Below are 14,043 nucleotides of genomic sequence, written 5' to 3' on the forward strand. Positions count from 1 at the left end.
ATACAAGCATAAGGAAAATTAATAAACAATGGCTGAGTAGCTTAACGAAGCGGGTGAAAGGGAACCGGCATTTTGAGAGCTGTTCTTTTATCACAGTCAGAGCACTTCTCTTCAGCGCTCACCAGAACCTCTACGGTTCTACCAGGGGCTGGACCGGTCAGACGCGATCAGTAGTGCCCACCAGCCCTTCAGTGACGGTGGCAAATACACACTCAGAAGATGGTGGTGGGATGAAAAAGCAAAAATGTGTCAAGCAGCATTTTTCCTGAAGGATCGGAGTCTCACTCTAAACCCAAGAGCGTAGACTGACGTTAGAAGAGCTCACACGGACGGCCGGGGAAATCTGCTCAGGAGACGAGCAGAGCGGCAGCCGGACAGCCCAGAACCTCAGCACCATGTCGATGTTCTCGAAACCAGGACCCCCTCCGCCGCCACGCCCCACGGATGTCAGAATGTTTACACAGAAATTCTGAAAGCACTCAGTGTGGTATCCAACAGGCTTCTGGTCCGGGGACATCTTGCTCTCCGACCAAAATGGGGTCCCAGGAAACAGCAGCACTAACTCCATCCTGACAGGCACCGGCCGAATTAGGCTCAGAACAAACAGCCCTGCCACCCCAGTCTCCTTAGACAGCATTCCTTAAACCAGACTTAAAGCAAAGTCTCCCTGTTAGACCAGACCTACCTTCCCAAGGGAATGCCGTAACTGGGGTTGTATTTCCGACCAAGAGCATGAACGTTACAGCAGTCATGGTTATGACTGATGTATCTCAAAGCTGAAGCTATAATTAGCAGCATCTCAATCGCCTAAGCCTACGGTGAGCGCCCGTACGCAAATATGGCTCCTCAAAGGGCCTCAACGTCCTGTGCAAACACACACCAGAGACTGTATGCAAAAGTGACAGGGTTGATATTACATACACCAGATATTTAATTCACAATAGTTATTTTCCTGAGACTGAAACCTATCTGGGGGAAACTGGAGGGGGCAGGAAGCATGTATGTTAGAGTCCGCAGTCTAGGTAAATCTTCCTATTCTGCACAAAAGCATTTAGAATAAATTTACATGGCTTACATTACAGAAACTTGATGTATACTTACTGATGAAAACAAAAAATGTCTTTCCCACTAAAGAGTATCTTTAAACAGTGTGTGTTTGAGTTCTTAGTTCTTGCTTTCAGCTGTGCTATCGATTCACAGCTATGAAAACAGGCCAGACAGGAGGCAGGGGGCGAGGGGTGTGTGTGCAGGACCTCCAGGAACCAATCCCCCGCCGCCAGTCCTGACCTTCAATGACAGTCTGCAGAACCGCCAAGAAAGGCCTTACAGGGACGGGACGGGATGTGAAGACGCCTCTGGGAAGGCGACACATGCTGACACAGATTCAGAAATATTTCGGACCAAAATAGTTGTTTCTAAAGCCATTACTTTAAGTGGGAGCTGGAAGCACGTGGAAGGTTTCAAAGATACTTGGCGCCTCCCCGGTGAAAAGCAGCATTACCGAAGCTCGACGTGGAAGCGGCCGCCCTGCACACACTTTACCCGACGCCACTGGCTAGTGCTCTCTCCAGTCTTCGCGGACAAACGCCTCAGAGCTGCAGCCTACGGACAGTGCCGTATGCAACGGGGACAGTGCCAAGAGAATAGGAGGTAATTTCTAAAAGCGCTGGGAAGCTGGCATGACGTGTCCCCCGCGTTTGTGGACTGCTGCGTGCCGCCAGCCAGGACACCCTGCCACCGCTCCCGCGCGCGGACCCGAGCTACACGCCGCGCACACGGTCACGCGGTGCTGGGGGCTCTCACGCCGGCAGCAGCACCCCGCCCCATGTCAGGGAACTGCTCTTGGTCTGTAAAGAAGACCTTTTACTCAAGCCTTCCAAAACCAGTGCTGAAGAGAAATAACAGCTAATGGTTGGTGTGGGGTAAATGGAGTTGTTACTCTTACAAATAAATAAAATCTCTTAAAAAGATGGGAGGGCGCCTGGGTGTCTCAGTCGGTCAAGCGTCCAACTGCGGGTATCAGCTCAGGTCATGGTCTTGGGGTCCTGAGATGGAGCCCTGCTCCGTGCTCAGTGGGGGTCCGCTGGAGATGCTCTCTCCCTCTGCCTCTGCCCTGCCTCACCACCCATCCCCAAGCAAGCTCTCCCTCTCTAAAATAAATAAATACAATCGTAAATTACTGGGACGCCTGCGGGGCTCAGGCAGTTACGGGTCTGCCTTCGGCTCCGGTCATGATCCCAGGGTTCTGGGACCGAGTCCTGCGAGTCCCGCATCCGGCTCCTTGCTCAGCGAGGAGCCTGCTTCTCCTTCTGCCTGTTTCTGCCTGCTGTTCCCCTGCTTGTGCTCCCTCTCTCTGACAAACAAATAAATAAAATCTTAAAAAAAACCACTTTAATTGTTAAAAAAATAACTTCTGATTATAACTTCAACACTAAAAAGTTAAGGTTAATTTTTAAAGTAAGGACTAAAAACAGCAAACTTTTAGGACCTACGTAAACAGGAAGTACTTCTGAGATGCTGGGTCTTTAGATAAAAGACCCAAATTCTATTATTAGGTGGGATGACCCCTGAGATCTTAAGTTTAAGTACTTCTTTTAGTTAGATGTTCTTTTTAAACATATTATAGATGAATATATACATGATAACCACCCAGCTACATTGTTCAAAACTAGAGAAATGAATTAATTGAAAACCCAAGTGTCTGCATTTTTTTTTTTAAGATTTTACTTCTTTATTTGAGAGAGAGAAAGAGAGAGAGCACAAGTGGAGGGGAGGGGCAGAGGGAGAGGGATAAGCAGACTACTGTGGCCCGAGCCAAAGGCAGATGCTTCACCGACTGAGTCCTCCAGGTGCCCCCCAAGTGTGTTTAAAATGAGAAGATCCATTTAATTCAGTTACCCCATAAAATTTCAGAAGCAATAACATCAATACTTGCTGGCTTGAATCTTTAGTCACAAGCAAAGAGAACAAAACCAGATCTATTTCTCTTTCATCAGTAAGTATCATAAATGACTAATGCTTTTACTTACAGAGCCCTCTATAACCAGTGTCCGCATCTGAGTCTCAAGAGAGAGACTCAAAATCCATGTTTGTTCATTTTCAAGAGAAGAGGTACTCCTGTGGCTACTAGCAATAAAGACAAAAGTCCTTTCAGACCTATTTAATCTAGACAACTGGTCTGGTGAGAAAAAGTAACCTATGGTTAAGCACTTAAAAATCTTCTAAAATTACATGATCTATTCTCCATGTCAAAGGTGTATTTTCTGAAATCAAATCTGGAAAAGAAGTTTTTTCATAGATGAACGGAGTTTCACTGATGAAGGGGCACTCAGGGTGTCCAGCACACTGGCCTTACTGTCCCCGAGTGGGTGCTGCCCAGGACCACCTTGATGAGATGTGCGTGTACACCCTCTGCTCAAAGCTAACGGACACGCTCCTGGGGGTCACAGCCTGGGTGTGGAAGGTCAGCCAACAGCACCGTCACAGTCAGTGCTGCCCCAAAGAGAAAGTGACACCCACAGGCAAGGAGCGCACACATTCAGACACCGGCGGAACTAAGAGGAAGCAAACAACTTCCCAATTCCCATAAATTAAAAGTTCACCCCAAATGCTCTTCTAGGAGGACACAGTAAACGAAGTAAACAAGGTACAGAACAGTGTATGTGTGATGGCACGTTTCTCTCTGTGCACAAAAAAGGACAAATACCTACGCTAGCGTGAGCAATGGTTTTTCTGCGCACACGAGAGAACGCTAACAGTGGCTGTTTGCGGAGAACGAAGCAGGAACAGTGGGTCAGCTCTCCTCCACACTATCTTTTATACATACACGTACTTTTTCTTTTTAAAATAATGTTAACAGGTTACCTGGGCCCTGATGCCGAGAAGCATTCACACTGTTTGGTCCATACTCTTGGTTTAAAAAAAAAAAAAACCAATGTTTTTTGTTAAAACATAACGTGTTTGTTAAAACACATAAATGTTTAACGTTAACTTTTAACTGGAAGAACTATTATGTATCACCACGAACAGTAAGGAAGATGGAATAAACACTCGGAAAATTGCCTGATGTATATTAAAACAAAAACAAAGTTGTATAATAATTTTAGCTATTTTTTCCGAAAGATTTTATTTACTTGAGAGAGAGAGAGAGGAAAGGAGAAAGCACAAGCAGCAGGAGCGGCCCGCAGAGGGAGAGGGAGAAGCCAGCTCTCCGCGGAGCAGGGAGCCCAAATCCCAGGACATGAGCCGAAGGCACACGTGCAACCAACTGAGCCACCCAGGAGTCCCTAATTTTAGCTCTTTTAGAAGATTAAAATATATATTTTAGTGGAAAAAAAGACATTTAAAAAGACTAATAGCATTTTGTTAGAATTATTGGTCATATTTTCCTCTTCATTTTCTGAACACTGATAATGCAGTTTATGTTATTTTGGTTAAAAGAAAATGTACATTTTACAAGTCTTACTTACACGGAATCACTTTGCTTTTCTCTTCACTATCCTTAGGTCCCCAAAGCCTTCAGAAAACCCCACCATCGGGTCTCCGTGGCCCGGGTTCCTTCTCCCCTTGCTAAAGTCAAGGCTAAGCCCTGGCCGTGCTGACTCAGTGCCGTTGCCCATCTAATCCAGTAAGACAGGACCTGCTGAGAGCTTCATATCTGTTCTTTATGACCCACATTGCCACTAGCTTTTATTTAGAACGTCTATCCTAGAAATAATTTTCATAGAAATCTAAATAACTTGAAAGTAGATGATCTGCCCTAATTCAGATTATATCCAAAATCTTTGTAAGTCAAAGTGTTAACACAAATTTTTTATTCAAATATTTCACATTTGCAACATAACGTGCTTCAGCTGGCCCTCATCACTTCCCTTCCCTCTCATCAAGACCCCAGTAAGGTGTGGGAAAGAACTTCAAGGGTGCCCCCCAGTACCCCAGTCACTAACAATGACATTCACGCTGCAAGGCTTGTTAATGACAAAATGGGGTGATTATATAAAAAAATGATCCTTAGTTTTGGTTCTGACACATACTAGGAATGTGACACCGAATCACTTTTCTGTCCAATCCCTCCGGGAACGGTGTTACCCACATCACAGGGCTGAAATGAAAATTAAGTAAGACACAACTGGGACATGCTCCGCAGGCCTTTCAGCGATTGGACTGTGAAGCACAGCTTTCAGCGGAGCCGCCACAGTGCACACACGTGGTCTCACGGGCAAAAAGGAGACGGCCCGAGACGCCAGCTGCTGGCTACCCCTGGGCCCACGGTGCTGCACTGAACGGGACGGCTGTAGCACCTGTTAGCCTTTAAAATCAAACTGCTAGTTATTTTACCCCAAAAGAGGGTTTATTTGGGAAGAGCAGAGAACTGCAATTCCGGACAAGCAAGCCACAGTAAAACCACAGGCAAGTCCAACAAATAAAGGGAAGGAACGGTGTTTTAGGGAAGGAGGAAGGAAGGAAGGAGGAGGACGTTGGGAGGGCTGTTTGGAACGAAAGCCCATTGGAGAGAAGCAGGAGGTCAGGGTAAAAACGGCTTCTCACCGGTTGAGCCGCAGGGCCAGTGGAGTTTTCTTTTTTTTTTTTTTTTAAGAAGGCTCCACACTCAACCCCAAGGTCAAGAGTCATATACTCCATCAACTGAGCCAGTCGGGCACCCTAGGGCACTGGCTCTCTTGTAGGACATACAATGCACCTCTTTTCCCACGGGGCCTCTAAGCGATGATCTGCAACAGATACCCAGCGGTACCGGCTTTCTCCACCAATCGCCCCTTCTGGACCCCTAGTCCGTTCCAGCAAGGTCTCCTGCACTCTTCACACGCCTCTGAAACCGTGAATCAGGGAAGAAGCCGGCTAGCTAGTTCAGCCACAGAAGTGCCCCCCGTCATCTCCAAGTCAAAGAACCATTTTGAGGGAAAGACTTTCACATGAGGGGCGCCTGGGTGGCTCAGTGGGTTAAGCCTCTGCCCTCAGTTCAGGTCATGATCTCAGAGTCCTGGGATTGAGTCCTGCATCAGGCTCCCTACTGAACAGGGAGCCTGCTTCCCCCTCTCCCTCTGCTGCTCCCCCTGCTTTGTGCTCTCTCCTTCTCTCACTCTCTGTCAAATAAATTCTTTAAAAAAAAAAAAAAAAAAAAGAGTTTCACATGAGGAATTTAAACCAATTTCATCAGCTTGTCTTTTTCATTCAGAAAAAGAAAGTAGAGAAACCCTCCTTCCATTACATACTGCCCTAACACAACTGTGAGCAACACACGGTGGCGGAACAAGGACACCGTGCTCGAGGACAGGTGCTGTGGCTGAAGCGGGTGCACAGAGCCGAGCACTGTGGCTCCCTGTCCCACAGAACTGGTCCGCAACCTCCCCACACGTGAAGGTGTACGCAAACTTACCCAACAACAGAACGCCATGTTTGAAGTTTTGCTTTACAACAACCAAAATGGAAGAGAACAGGCAAGGGCAGACATAAACAAGACTGGTTGTGAGTTGGTCATTGCTGTAGTTTGATGATGAAGTTCCTATACGGTTAACTTTTATATGCATTTCAATTTTCCAGTAGGACAGTTTTTTATTAAATGTTAGTAACTTTGTATCTTTAAAAAAAAAAAGATTTTATTTATTTATTTGACAGACAGAGATCACAAGTAGGCAGAGAGGCAGGCAGAGAGAGAGAGAGGGAAGCAGGCTCCCCGCGGAGCAGAGAGCCCAATGCGGGACTCGATCCCAGGACCCTGGGATCATGACCTGAGCCGAAGGCAGAGGCTTTAACCCACTGAGCCACCCAGGCACCCCAGTAACTTTGTATCTTGATTCAAAATCCAAATGTACAGACTTCAGAGAAAATCAGGAAAATGTGAATATGGCTGGGTGTTTGGTGGCATGAGAGCTGAGTCTTTCTTTGTTGTCACAGCAGGAGTAAAGGCCACAGTGTTAGAAATACTTCTTACCTATGGGTGAGATGATGTGATTTGGGCATTTGCTTCAAAATACTCCAAGATAAAATGGAAGGAAGGAGGAAGATGATTAAATGAAATTGGCAAACTCTATAAATGTTGGAGATGGGTGATTACGTAATATTTTTTATTTACGTTTGAATATTCTTATAATAAATTTTTTCAAAGTCAATATTTCTTGGTATTGTCTGACTACATTACGAACATGTGATGAATCTGTCGTAAACCTCTTGATTTAAAAGCATGGGAGCACAGGGGCACTGGGGAGCTCAGCTGGTTGAGTGTGCACCTCCTGATTTCAGCTGGAGTCATGATCTCAGGGTCATGGAATCCTGCCCCAGGTCAGGGTCCACGCTGGGTGAGGTCTGCTTGGAATTCTCTCTCTCCTTCTTCTTCTTCTGCCCCTCCCATTCCCCCTGCTCATGCTCTCTCTCTCTCTCTCTCTCAAATAAATAAAATCTTAAAGAAAAAAGGTCTGGGAGCACAGGCATCCCCCCCATAGATTGCGCAGTATCCTCACATATTTTCCTGCAATGACACAGATTGCCCACCCCTCCAGCTGGCTGCGAGGAAGACTCGACCTCAGTAATCCCCAAATTTGTCTGAACAACCAAATGGTCAACCTTGGAAGTTTCTATATCCGTGTTTCAAAAGGGATAAAAATTAATATTACATTTTGATGATATATTACCATGAAATTAGCTTCTATGAAATAGCAGATATCAGAATATTCAATGAAATAAAAAGTAAAACGTGACTAGTTTATTTTACGGGGAACCAAATGGTAATGAAGATGCAGAAAGGAAATGCAATCACATGCGACACCCTCATTTGGTTCTGGCTTAGCGATCCGGCAAACTTTTACATGTTATTTGCAAATTACTCTATTAGGACGCAGTTTATTTAAATAGTCTGCCCTCAGCATCTCGGATGTCTCCTCAGATTTCCCTGCAACTCAGTTTTCTGACGCAAATTTCAAACAGTCCTCCACTCAGGTAAGTGGCTTCCTATTAGGTAAAGCACACACAGAACACTTCTACTTGGCACATTTTACACTTATGGACAATGCAGTATAATTTTTTTCTTAACTTACTGTTTAACCCCATTCAAAGTGGATCCCCTAAAGCATTAGGACAATGTAAAAAACTTAATCATCTTCAGTAGAAGCAACTTCATACAACAATCATGTTAGTCTCATAAACAGAAAAATAAGACACAAGAAACAATCTCTACATACACTGGAATACCTATTAGCTCTACAAACAGTCTGACCACCCCGGGGTCCCCAGCAGACCTTCCAGAAAATACGAGGAGCCTCACTCACTTCAGTTTACTACCTTTGAAAAATAATGGTTCTTACAGTTTTCAAATGACAACAAAACCTACAGCAGATAATTCAATTCATAAAGTCACTGACGGCCAAATGCCACTCACACTCACACTGAATTTGTGGGACGTCAGCACGTCCTTCTAGAAGTCCATGCTCAACCCCGAGACCAACGCAGTGGAAAAGCCCGCCACCCTGTGAGCAGCGGTACCACCCCGACGTGCACACCCTCCACTGCCCAGCTCCCTGCCGGGGCTCGAGTGAGGAGTCACCACGGGGCTGTGCGCACTAGAAAGAACTACTGTCTGACAAAAATCAGCCGTGCACCTGGCAGCAGCAGGAAGGCAAGCGAGCTGCATGGACAGTGTCGAGCACAGTTTCTCACGACCAGAACTAAGACCAGTCACTGTTGTAAGACACCCCGACCCCTGTATGCACAGAGATGCGCCTGAGAAGGCACCAGTATCGATAACTACAAATTCCAAGGTTCCAGGGCGCCTCGGTGGCTTAGTCCTTAGGCGTCTGCCTTCGGCTCGGGTCATGGTCCCGGGATCCTGGGATCAAGCCCCATGTCCAGCTCCCTGCTCGGCAGGAGGCCTGCTTCTCCCTCTTCCACTCCCCCTGCTTGTGTTCTTTCTCTCTCACTGTGTCTCTGTCAAACGAATAAATAAAATCTTTATTAAATAAATAAATAAATTCATTCCTAGGTTCCTTGAAACCCATTGCTCAGAAGGCACTATTCACCTACACGTGCAAGTTATTTGCAGGCTGCTACGCAATGCCACGTTTAAAAATTACTATAAAGGATTTATACTTCAGAACATATTAAAATTAAATCTAGGAGCACCAGAGTGGCTCAGTCGGATGAGCACCTGCTCAGGTCAGGTCCCAGGACCACAGGGCCGCAGGACCACCACAAGTGGTCTTACTGTACGACTTAGTGTGCGACTGACTGCTTGTTGAAGTCCTTAAGAGGAAGTGGGCGCTGCAACCGCCATCCTCTTGGGTCGAGGTGCTGCTCCTTCACGGAATCCAGACCTGAGTCTGCGGTGCCTTGTCTGACTGGTCCTGATGGAGTTTCGTCTTTTCGCCTTGACACCCCAGTGAAAGGTGCCTCCCGCTGGGCAGGGCAGCCACACCTGCCGCAGGCTGACCTCTGAAGGTGGCTGGCCTCAGAGCCACAGTGGTGGCGCCACACACACACCCTCCTGTGACACTTTCCAAATGACAGCATCCCCTTGATGATCTCCCCTCTGCAGCCGAGACCCGAGCCCAGAAGGCACTCCGTTATTCTCTAGCTGAACTAAGTAACCTTAAACTCAGGCTCATTTACACACGTGAATTAGACAAGAACTTGAAACTCTGCCCACCTCCTCTTCCAGCCGACAGAACAGCGAACGGAACCCGGAGGACCCTTTGGGGACCTCCCAAAACTTGACAGAGCCCAAGGGAGCTGAGCCTCGACGCTCCCTTGTAGTGCTGCTGCTCGGAAGGGGGCCTCAGGGAAGGGAAAGAGACCACCCGGCCCAGCTCCGTTTCCTACACAGCACCCGCCCAACCAGCCCCAGGAAGCCAAACAGGTATGACATGCTGGCAACAGCTTGTCTCAGCCCAGGAGCTTCGAGGGACATTCTTCTCACTCTCCAGCCCCTTGACAAGCGTCCCTCAGCTTCGAGCAGCCCCGCCCCCAAGACACAACTCCCCTCCATGTGCCTCTTCCAGAGCCAGACGCCCACAGGAGCTCACCCACGGAGACCCCCTCCACCTGCGCCCAGGCTGCCCTTACGCTCCCCGCAAGGCCGCTTGATTCCTCCCTCCCGCCTGGAGGCGCTGGCCAAGGCCTGTCCCCAGTGGGAAGAGCGAGCCACGACAGCAGGAGCGCAACCGCACAGGCTGTATAATACGTCCCTGTCGACAACGGTGAACATGGTAACTGCCTCCCCGAGGAGCCAGCGTGCAGGTGAGCAGAGCCGTCTCCGCTGCTCCTCTCACAACGGACTGTGAACTCACAGCCTGCCGCTCGCATCTCCCCCCAAAATTACAGAAACCGAAAGCACGACTCACACTCATCAGGATCTATTAACTTCTTCTGAGTATGTCTCGATTCCCCCAACAGCTCCGTGATTCTTCACCATCCGACCACTTCTGTCGCAACGGGGAGCAGGTGCAGGCGGGCCGGTCCGCGAGATCAGGCGTCGCGTCCAGTCCGCGTCCAGAGAAGGGGAGCTCCTCTCCCCTCAGCAGCACTCCTGGCCTTGCTCGGCAAGCACCTTACTCACTTTCTCACATTCGCTCACTAAGCACCTGCCGCGGACAGAGGCCGCTGTGGTGAAAACACAAACGCCTACCCTCAGGCACCAGTCTGAAGACGCACAGCCCAATGTCCTTTTGAGGGTCTGACGCAGAACATCTTGATGATTTCACCACGTGGACACCTCCCACTTCAGAAGTAAAAGGGGATTTACGATCCACTCCCAGGTCATAGATGTGACCGAGGAGCACACACTGTGTCCTCACCGTCACGGGAAGAGGTCCTACCGAGTGTACACGTGGTCACCAAGAGAGGCGCATACGGTCCCAAAGGGCCACCATTCCAACGGAGGCTACCCCGGAGCTACCCCTGCCGGGCGCCCTAAGCAGTCTGACTGGCTCGCAATGCCCGCAGGACCATAAAACAACGCTTCACTTCCTTGTCACCTGCACGCACACAGCACCCCACCAGGGCAAGCTCTCGGACACTGAGGCGACGGAAGTTAGCAGCTCAGGCCAGCCTTCCGACCAGGAGAGCTGCGCGCAGGCCTTTCTGCTCACGGTCACACGCGCCCCTGCGGCCAAAGATCTTAGCTTCTCCACTTCTAGGGGAAGCACCTTTAAATTGCTTTCCAGGGGCGCCAGGGTGGCTCAGTGGGTTGTGCCTCTGCCTTCAGCTCAGGTCATGGTCTCAGGGCCCTGGGATCGAGCCCTGCACCGGGCTCTCTGCTCCGCGGGGAGCCTGCTTCCTCTCTCTCTGCCTGCCTCTCTGCCTACTTGTGATCTCTGTCAAATAAATAAATAAAATCTTTTTTAAAAAAATTGCTTTTCCAGCTAAATGCCATCAATTCAGGAGAGCCCACTCATCAGGGATAAGAGTTTCTGGGTGTCCTCTGCAGCCCCCACCCTCAAGGGCTCTTATACCCCATCCAGTCAGCTCGCCCGTGCTGTCCAGCAGAAACACAACGTGAACCACACGTGGAGGTTTTCATTTTCCCGTACCCATATTAAAAAAGTAAAAAAAAAAAAATCAGTCAATGTTAATTTAATTTTATTTGTCAAGATTACTTATTTATTCATTTGACAGAGAGAGACACAGCAAGGGAGGGAACACAAGCAGGGGGAGCTGGGGAGGAGGAAGCAGGCTCCCCACCAAGCAGGAAGCCCATGCGGGGCTCGATCCCAGGACCCTGGGATCATGACCGAAGCCGAAGGCAGAAGCTTAACGACTGAGCCACCCAGGCGCCCGTGGGTTAACGTCGATTTAGTAATATATTTATTTAATCCAACATACCAAAAATGTTATTTCAACATGTAAACAATATAAAACAATTACAAATGGGTATTTCATGCTCCTTTGTCGTACTAAGTTTTTGAAATCGAGTGTGTGTTTTACATTTCCATTTGGACCAGCCTTACTCCAAGTGCTCCTCAGTCAACACGTGGCCAGCGGCCACCAACTACCACAGGGGCCAGCACAGCACTGAGCCCTTCCTCCCCTCTTCCTTCCAGTGGGAGACCCTCATCTGGGGATGGATTCACTTCAGCGTCTTTCTAGAATAGCAGGAACCAGGCTCTCCCTCCACAAAGCCAACCTCCGTCCTCCCAGTCAGAAACTGAGAGAGGCGCATCCCCATTCGTATCTGCTCAGTCCTACGCCTCCCCCCCAGCACCTCCTCACGCCCCGTCAACCGCCCAGCAGCCGGCAGTCAGGGCTAACAGCGACCGGGGTAGGAGGCTGCAGAGCTGCAGGAGTCGGCAGCACGGGCAGCTCAGGGAACCGGATGGAAGACCAGGGTGAGTGGGTGCTGGAGAGCGGGCAGGAGTTCCCCTCCCTGAGGCTCTCTCTCTGGAGTCACAGGAAAGGGCCAGTGAGCCTTTCTCCTGACCCCGTGTCTGGCGCCCCACGGAAACCCACCTGTGCCACTGCACTCTCCCCTGCGTCTCGCCCGCGGAGCCTGTAGTGTCACTGTGCTCCCAGCGTGGAGCAGAGAACCCAGCACACCCTATGGGATCAAAATCGTTCAGTCAACCCAACCCCTGCAAACCTGCTGAGGCCAAACAAGAGGTCGCACTTTTCTTATCTCAGAGCCAAACGTCATACGCAATTAATGTGTTCGAAGAAACAAATGGCACACATCCAGAAGAAAGGTCCGGCAGGGAAGGGTGGTGAGAGCTGGACACACGATGGAGGGAACGACTTCAAGCACCTGGGAGAGGCTCTCACCCCCAAGTTCTGGGCCAGACTCTGCTCCCCGATAGGCTAATTGCACTCCATCATACAATCTGTTCTTACAACTATTTCCTGAAACGAGGAGGAACACCACCGGGTCTCCCCCAGAAACCGTCTCCACGGGCCTCTGCACGTCCAGCTGACTGAACAGGACCGGCCGGCTGGGGACAGCGCGGCTGCCATGCGCTTGGGTCCTGCTCATGCAGGGTCCCAGTCCTGACCCTCTCGTCACAGGTGGCCTCCGCTAAGTGCCTAACCGCTCTCTACCTCTGCTTTTTGGTCTCAAAGTGGAGACAGTTACAGGACCCACACCTCACATGCTATGAGGGGTCAATGAGAAGCCATGTGAGGCCTTTAAAACCCGAATGGACTATAGTAAACTCTCCCTAAGTAGGACTTGTAAGAGTAGTAGCAAAACTTTTTAGCCTGAAATTACTTAAGAAAATTACCTCCTCCTTCACCTGCCGGACTTCCTGGCCCGTCAGTGGAGTCGACGGAAACCAAGAACACAACAGAAAGCGTCAACCTGTGAGGTACTGGGGTTCACCCAGCAGAGATGAGACTTGCTCGCATCGCTTTCTAATTGTTCGTTTAGTTTTTAAAACATAAAATATCCTCACTGAAATGCAAGTCACACAATAAATATGTACCACTTAATACCTAACACACGGACACATCTCTGAAACCAGCCACACAATTCAGGTAATGAACATGTCCGTCATCCTCTGTGCCCCTCTGGAATCCCACCCCTCCCCAGGTGCCACCCATCTGCTTTCTGTCACCATGCACCAGCGCGCAGCTCCCAAAATTTGGGCACACAGAGTCCTACAGTGTGTAGTTTCTTACGGTCTGGCTCTGCCTGCTCGGTGTTATTCTGACACTCATCCGTGCTGCCGCGTGCCCAAGTCTTATACGGACGTCTCCTTCCGTCTCTGCTGGGGACACACTGAGCAGGGAGCATATATGGAGGCACACGCTCACTCAGCACTGTAAGAAACTGCCAAACTGTCTTCAAAGTGCTTGCACCGTTTCCCTCTCCCACCGGCAGTGCCTCCGAGCCCAGTTCCTGTATGTCCTCATCAGCACTTGCCATGACCACCTGTTAGTCCGTCTAGGAGCTGGACAGTGGTGTCTCCTTACAGACTTAATTTCCATCTCCCAACAGCTAATGATTTTGGTTTTCCCTTTCCTTTTTCTTTAAGATTTTATTTGTTTTTGGGGCACCTGGGTTGCTCAGTTGTTAAGCGTCTGCCTTCAGCTCAGGTCATGATCTCAGGG

General features: G+C 49.1%; 1 protein-coding gene across 2 annotated transcripts in view; it reads right to left on the reverse strand.

Annotated features, from left to right (window-relative positions):
• The window catches only part of GNB1 (G protein subunit beta 1), an 82,242-nt gene that overhangs the window by 27,254 nt on the left and 40,945 nt on the right, over positions 1-14,043 (reverse strand). The window lies entirely within an intron of this gene.

This window comes from Lontra canadensis, unplaced genomic scaffold (assembly GCF_010015895.1).
Source record: "Lontra canadensis isolate GAN:19392208 unplaced genomic scaffold, GSC_riverotter_1.0 scaffold25, whole genome shotgun sequence".
NCBI lineage: Eukaryota > Metazoa > Chordata > Mammalia > Carnivora > Mustelidae > Lontra > Lontra canadensis.